General features: G+C 31.3%; 1 long non-coding RNA gene across 1 annotated transcript; it reads left to right on the top strand.

Annotated features, from left to right (window-relative positions):
* The first annotated feature begins 1,523 nt into the window (after positions 1 to 1,523).
* LOC111710983 (uncharacterized) lies at positions 1,524 to 4,339 on the top strand. The gene is made up of 3 exons (XR_002767163.1): positions 1,524 to 1,836; positions 2,420 to 2,507; positions 4,073 to 4,339. It is a non-coding gene; the product is annotated as an uncharacterized LOC111710983 (long non-coding RNA).
* Positions 4,340 to 8,130: the final 3,791 nt, after the last annotated feature.

Raw genomic sequence — 8,130 nt, 5'->3', positions numbered from 1 at the left:
ATGAATCATCAGCTGTTTAGTTTTAAACCATCAACGGAACCTCTTTTATACTGTTATACACAAATGAAAATAATGCAAAACTAGAGTAAAGTGCAACCCAGAAAAGCTTCTATATAAGTTCTAAATATTTTTGTTCAAAATAAAAATTCTGTTTGGTTTGGCAACTTTTTTCTGCAGAATCTTTCCTACTTTCTGAAAGGTTTCACATCGATATGTATAAGGATATCTACTCGATATAAAGCAATATTTATTAATACTTATTTTAACTCAAACTCTGAACTAAATGAATATAGAAAAAATATGCCAGTTTAAGAAAGTTTTTGATAGATATTTGTAATCATCCAGAACAAAAAGTTTTATCAAAATTAAACTTTTTTAGGTATATTGAACGTTTTCAAAAAAGTGCAAAAAAAATCATTTCTGACACCCCTAGGCTTAGTACGTCAATATAATTCACCAAAACCATACTGCAGTCCTTCAATTATCATACAGGGAAATTTTCATCTTTCTAAACATCCCAACGAAAGATTTGACAGGTTCTTTACAAATATAATTTTAAATGCAATTATTTTTAATTGGAATGACAGAAGCTAAAAATCTAATCTTGGCACATGCTAAATATTCTTGTCAATATATTAAGACAGAATTATATTAATTTTTCAAAAGTTATATTTCAGAATTTTTACTAGAAACTGCGATCTGTCTGTTTATCGTTAAATATATAAAAATATTTGCACATGCATTAAATTCTAGAAAATAACAAGGCGTATCGAGTTTTAAAGTAAAATAATGCAAAAATTATTTGTTTAAAACAAATAAATTAAAATTATTCTAACGCTGCTGATTAAAAGGACTGTTGCCATTATTTCAAGTGATCATTCAGCACTAGAAGGGGTTGATAATTCGTTTGATGTACTGTACTGTTTTGCCATACAAACCAGGCCCGTAACCAGGATTTTTCCATGGGGGGTGCAAGGAAGCGCGGCGCAGGCGAAATTTTTTTTTTGTGTTTTTAAAAGCAATGAAGAATGCTTGGTTTGCTTTTACGGTGGTTTATGGTTTTCTATATTACATTGTCAATGTACGCTATAAAGACTAACCTTTTTAACAAGTGTATTTAAGCTTTTAAGGGTTACATTTTAGTGTCTGAAACTTTTCAGTTAACATATACAATATACATAAAAAATAAATGAATGGTACTTTAGCTTATAAGGAAAAAATTCATTATTTAAAATCAAGTCTTCTTGTTCCTCGGCCTCATCAGGATATTATGAAGATGAATAAAAAATAAAATTTCTAATATTTTGTTTAAAAGAGTTTATTTATTGACATTGAGACATTCTTAGTGAATTTTTTAGTACTTAAAAAAAACCCTTCTACTTTGACTAAAAATTACAAATATCCTCGCTTAAAATAATGTTTTTGAAACTCCCAAAAATGGCTATTATATTCCAAAATAAATGGATGAATTTTTTCTTTTTAACCAACTGTTCAAACTTTAAAAGATTTTTAAAGGATGTATAAGTTCTTGATTTCAGAGATGTCAAGTTTGACATCTCTGTGAATGTTGATTAGAATATAATTTGGTTTGGGAAGGGAATCAGCTCTTGCTTGAGCTATATTATTGGTAACTAGATTTTAGAAAATTATGAGAAAGAATTTCTTTTATATGGGACTGGGGGGGGGGTGCAAATTCGTCATTGCACCCCCCTTTCAGAAGAAAGGGGGGTGCACCTGCACCCTTGAACCCCCCTGGTTACGGGCCTGATACAAACATAGTCTGTACAGCTTTCTCTAGTCGCTTAAAAGTCGGCTCGGTGCTGGAGATAAACCGGAGTAAGTATTTTCATATATTTTCAATTAATTATTTTTAAATTTGATATTTCTATAAAAATGACTTGCGAACTTATGCTTCAGAGACAATAGAAGAAGTTTGTTAAATTCAAAATATTTTAGAGGTAGAAAAACAATGATATATTCTACAATACTTTTAATGGAAAAGAATTTCTGAGCAAATTTATTCAGAATTTTTAATTTCAGCGTAATTTCTATTCTCTTTTAAAAATCGATAAATGAAAATTCTAAAAATGAGTGTAATGTTACATAAATGTTTCAAATCATTAAACGCTCATCAGATTATATGTTGCCCTACATGTGATCCAAAATGTGAACTATTGCCCGCAAAAAAAACAGCTTTTTGCTAATAATAATATAATAAACAAGCTCATTGAAAACATAAAATGTACATTTATGTGCGAGTTATATAGGCAAACCAAAGGCATTGTAACACTTCAAAGTCGACCCAATCTTAAAAATTGACGCACAATTTTCACAGCTTTGAGAATCTCTTTGCACCCCCCCCCCCCTCCTCCTCCTAATGATAACGCCTATATCATCACATAATTGATCAAATTTATAGATTACTTGATCCAGCAGAATTTGAAAAATTAAGCGTCTAGGACATCAGGTTGCAGAGACATTAAAGTATTAGTACATTAAAGTTCTAGGTAAGTTTTAAGTACTTTTCATTTAATCACTAAAATACTTTTATTGGGAGACTAATGCTGTAAACAAATCAGAAATATAAACAAATTATTTATATTATACAACTGTGCTGTGTCCTTGTTTTTACATATTTGATAGAAGTCATTAATTTCTTTAAAACGTGATGATCGTTATTCATATTCATTTATACTGTTTATTTATATTAGAATGTTTCTACAGCATGCTATTACTATACTTTAACTTTTTTATTGGAAAAGTTATTAAGGTTAAATACAGAGAAACCTTCTAAACATTACACTATAGTTGAGATACGAAATAACGGTCCTCTTTGGTCTCTAAAATGATTTGCGGTATTCAAATGTCCAGCCTAGTTTGACTGGCATGCTTTGTTTTTAGAACAAAAATAAAAAAATCAAATCTGGTATTTCAAAAATGCGGTCTTTGCCTTTTTTGCTGCCAAAATTACCAAAATTAGCGTTCAAAGGAATTGAGTTTTTGCCTAAAATTTAGATTTTTTATACTTATATCTTTGAAACCCGATTTCGTAGACCTTTGATATTTTAAACTATAAATTCTGTTAGATGAAATCGTGTAAGTTTGAAATAGCAAAGGTTTACACAATCAGGTTGCAAAGATATAGGTATTAGAAAATTAGATTTTGTGGCAAAAACTCAATTACTTTGTTGATAATTACATGAAGGTACATGGGATTTACGCCACATTGAAAACATAATCATTGAATCATTTTCAGATAAACATACTTTTTAGTTAACTTTAATAAAAGATCTAAAATGATCTTCATGTAGTAAATGCTCTACTTCATAAGGGGATCTCAATCCGTATCTATCCAAGTACAATTTGTTAGCTATCAATGTCGAAACAAACACACAGGCTCTTTATAGATCAATGCCAAACCAATGAGCACAGTCTCGTAAGCTATCGATATCAATCGGAAGCTTGTAACGATCAATGCCAAATCAATGGGCATGATCTCAGCTCGTATGTTTCAACGAGGATCAGCTATCAATGTCAGCAGGGACACAAGCTCTTAATCTATCAATGCCAAACCAATGGGCACGATCTTGTAAGCTATCAATATCGATCAGAAACAATTGTAACTTTCAAAGCCAAACCAATGGACATGCTCCTCAACCTCCATATCACAACAGGGAATGATTACTCTCTCGTATTAAACAGTACGGAGTCTCTATCAACTGATGTATTTGAGGTTTAAATGTTACAAGTTAAAGATAATAAACGTAATTACAATTTCTACGTCGTTATCTATATCACAGATAATCAGGTTACTTATTTACAGCACAATTAAAATAGGCATAATTTAGATGTTTGTCATTATATATCACATGATTAAGCTATTCATGCTAGGTATTCATTTGCCGCGCAGTTCAAATGATTAATGGGTTTTACGTAGAAACTTACAAACCTAGATAGTTAATAATGTACAACGTAGTTCAAGATTATTAACTCTTATTTAGCCGAGGGACACCCTGTCTGTTTGTAGTTAGAATGGTTTAATGTTTTCTCACATCACTTAATTCTGTTGCAGGTTACATGACATTCAGCTGATTTCCTAATCTCTCGTCTTTTCTTCTATTTCCCGCATTTACATCACCATTCACCACCCAGCCCGGACATGTTTCATTGAAATCTCCGAGTTTTCACGGAATAGATTAATTAGGACCGTTATACACGATTTCAGGGTAAATTAGATACATAGTATTCATAAAAAGTAGCCATAGTGCATTGTAAGTAATACAAATATATACATAAAATTTATTTCGGAAAATTGAAAAGATTGTCATGAAAAATTTTGTTGAAAAAAAGTTTTTATTTTCTAAAGGAGGGGGGGGGGAGGGGGGGTTAGCACGAAACGCATTATTCTCCGGGAAATTTAAACAGTATCCAAACATAACTTAGCATTGTCATAGGAGGCCGATTTTGTGTATGCAAACTTAAAATTATGTATAATGCATGCAAATTTTGGGTTTGAGTGGATATCTGAGAAAAAGTGCGCGTGTTTTTTGTGAAAGAAAAACAAATTTTTTGCACTTGGAACATTTATCCTGACGCTCTTGAATACGCGTAATACACGCAAAACCAGAAAATATCTTTGAATTCTTATGGAAAATGCAACATGCAAAATATGTGGAAAGATGACCCATAATGTAACTGCCGGCTACTGGCGGCGTTCCTATATTTATTTTGACCTCAGAAATGAATTCTTCGTGCCCAATTTCCTATGAATCGACACACAACACGCATCATCTGTGCTAAGTTGGCCCATAATGTAATGGTTGGCTACTAGCGCGCCGGTCAGAACGCTCCAATGTCTATTTTGACTTCAGAAATAATTCCTTGTCCCAATTTTGCTTAGTTTGATGTATCTCATGATACTTTTATTCTAACATAGGCCATTTTATAGTTATATAAGTATACAAAGATATTTTCTTTTATTGCCCGTGCCTGCGGACATTTAAGGCTTTAGAGGTGAATTTTTCGAGCGCATATTTTTTTTAGGGTAAATGCTCAAGTGCAATTAATGAAGTTAAAATTGATTTACTGTCAAAAAAAAATGTTATTTCACTAAAAGCGCGCGCACTTTTGCTCAGATTCGCTCAAAACCAAAAAAATGCATTTAATATACATAATTTTAAGTTCTCAAAAATTCAGCCTCCTACGACAATGCTAAGTTATGTTTAAACACTGTTTAAATTTATATTTATATTTGATATCATTATTTATAATACAATATGTATTGTTCCTATGAAAATGTAGATATTTTTAAATCCTTATTTTTCACCCCTTGAAGCTTGCTCCACAGTATAAAGACTAAAGAGTCCTGCACTTAAGAAAATTAAATAAATAATTTATTTACACTTGTAATATGGAAGTGTGTATATGATCGAACAGTTTACATAGTTAAAAAATGTATTAATATTTTTCAAAAGAGGGTTTTTTAAAGGGGGGTACGAAAAAATTCCCCCCCCCCCTCCCTACACAAATCCTCTGGAACGCCCCTAATAGCCTGATTTTTCCTGTTTAGGTTTGAAAAAATCCTGACATTTCTTAATAAAAATTATGTATTTTTAGGGCATATTCAAGGTCTAAAATCAAAATGTTAAGAAAATGACTATAATTTTGCATGCACATTGTTCCTACACATCTACAACTAATACAACTAATTCCACAATTTCTTAAATCCATTCATAGATATCAATTATTTTCAATCCAATCCTATCCAATACTCTCCTACACAAATTCACACCATCATCATTCCTTCATCTATATCCATCTAAATCAACTTATTCAACATTTATATATGCATTTTGTCTGTATCTTCAACAATTACGTATCAATATATTACCTTTATATCTGTTCTAAGACTGTCAAATTGTAGAACTTCTATTTATCAAAAAATCGAGAATTTACTGACATTGATTTTAACGAAAACATCAATTTACTCCAAAATGATAGAAATTTTGTATTTATCAAAATGTTTGCATTAAATTTCTTACATAACAATTCTTTAAAAAATCTTAAAATAGCTTTAAATTCTAACATTTTTGTGCAGTTGAGGTTTCGTGATTTTTTAAGTAAGAAAAATCCGAAAAATTCGTATAACTTTGTTAATAAAAACCTTAAATTTTTGGTATGAAATTTACGAAATTATACGTATATTTTTAGGTTTATCTCATACTTTTAAACTCTGAAAAAAATACAATTATTTAAGTAAAAAGAAAAAACAGAAAAATATATTAAAATACGTAATATATAAAACTAAAAGCTGTGAAAAATTTTTGGTATGAAATTTATGAAAATAAAGTATTGTATCAAACTTATAAACTATAAAAAAAATTTTTTTTTTAGTAAAGAAAAAACAAAAAAATACGTAAAAATACGTGTAATAAACCTAATAACTTGGTATGAAATTTACGAAAATATACATACGTTTCCATCAAACTTAATGAACTCTATACAAAATAAAATTTTTTAAGTAAAGAAAAAAACGAAAAAATACGTGAAAATGCGTAAAAGAAATCCTAAACACGTATTAAAAAATATTTGGTAACAAGTATACGCAATTATTCCTAAAAATACGTCTCTAGAAAACATAAGCACTTAAATAAAATTGCTTGGTTTGATAAATACGTAAATATACGCAAGTTCTTTACCAACAAGCTGAGAATAGGAATTTTTACGTAAATATATCGTAAAATACGTAGAGGCAGGGGCATACGAGAGCATTTTGTGTAATGGGGGCGGGGCACGTTGTGTGCCCCCTTGGCAACATTGTGCCCCCCTTAAAAAATATCTTTAATGGAAAAAATATTGATACTTTTTTAACTATATGCAAATTATTCGAACTGCACTTCCATATAACAAGTGTTAATAATTGTAATTTTCTTAAGTGGACTTATCAGACACTTCCTCTTAATACTATATTGTGTAAGCTTCAATGGGTGAAAAATAAAGATGGAAACTTTTCTTTAAACAATATCTTTGTATAGAAACGATAGTGATAAATTTTTGTTATATAAATATAATGATAATGAAACTTTTTATCTTAAAGATTCTTGACGTATAATAAGAGGGAGAAAATAATAAAAGTAGAACATTTGGAGAGAAGGTATAAAGTAGGGATGGAGATGGTTTTGGTATAAAGGGCAGGGCAGAGTGGATGACTGAATTGAACCATACCATATGAATCGGTTTTAATCCGTTTGAATCTGGCAGCGACAAATCTGTGTTACTCGCGGATGCCGCATTGAATTATAAGACAGAGAGAGCCAGTTCGAAGCCGTGACACTTGGCCCCCTAGCCTGTCCTAGCCGCAGCGCGCGCAGGTCCAAGAAAGTGTCAAAACCTAACCTAAAGCTTAAATATATACTCATTTTGTTGAAAATTGTTGAAAAATGTAATTGTAATTGTAATTCATTGCGGCATTTGCGAGTAACAGAGGTTGGCCGCTACCTTTGAATCTGTAATAACTCGTGAGTCGTGTTTTTTAGAGGTCATTGTCATATGTTGCAAGAATTATCAGGGCTAAAAACTATCCATATCAATTTATTAAAAAACTTGGTAGTTTGAATTCAACAAGATTTATATTAAAAAAATTATTTACAAATTAAATGAAAAAGTTGTAGAGTACCCTGTTTCGCTCTATTACGCTGCTAGGCAACGCGCAGATAAGATACGGATGTAAACATCTTGTTTTAACTACCTGCATATTTTTCTCCGTGGACAGTTCTTCAAGAAAGAGTATAAGTTACAGTGTTAAAATTTGTGTACGTTGTCGAATCGTTCACAGTTTGGTTTGTTAAGTGCTTCTAATAGCGGAATTGAGAGATTTTTGGACGAATATTGTGATAAATAAAAGTTTGAAGAACGTTTAAACTTCTTTTTACTATGATAAAATTAAGAACTTGGTAATTTCCTTGAGAACAATTTTTGGACACCCCTCCCCCCCTCCTATCAATTTTGTACATGATCTCATATGTAACACATGGATGTAATTGATCATGTTGCCGCAGCACCCGGCCCCCCGGCCTGTACTAGCCGCGGCACTCGGCCCATAGCCTGTCCTAGCCGCAGCGCTTGGCCCCC

Source organism: Eurytemora carolleeae, unplaced genomic scaffold, assembly GCF_000591075.1.
Source record: "Eurytemora carolleeae unplaced genomic scaffold, Eaff_2.0 scaffold610, whole genome shotgun sequence".
NCBI lineage: Eukaryota > Metazoa > Arthropoda > Copepoda > Calanoida > Temoridae > Eurytemora > Eurytemora carolleeae.
This window is presented reverse-complemented; position numbering and strand designations above follow the sequence as displayed.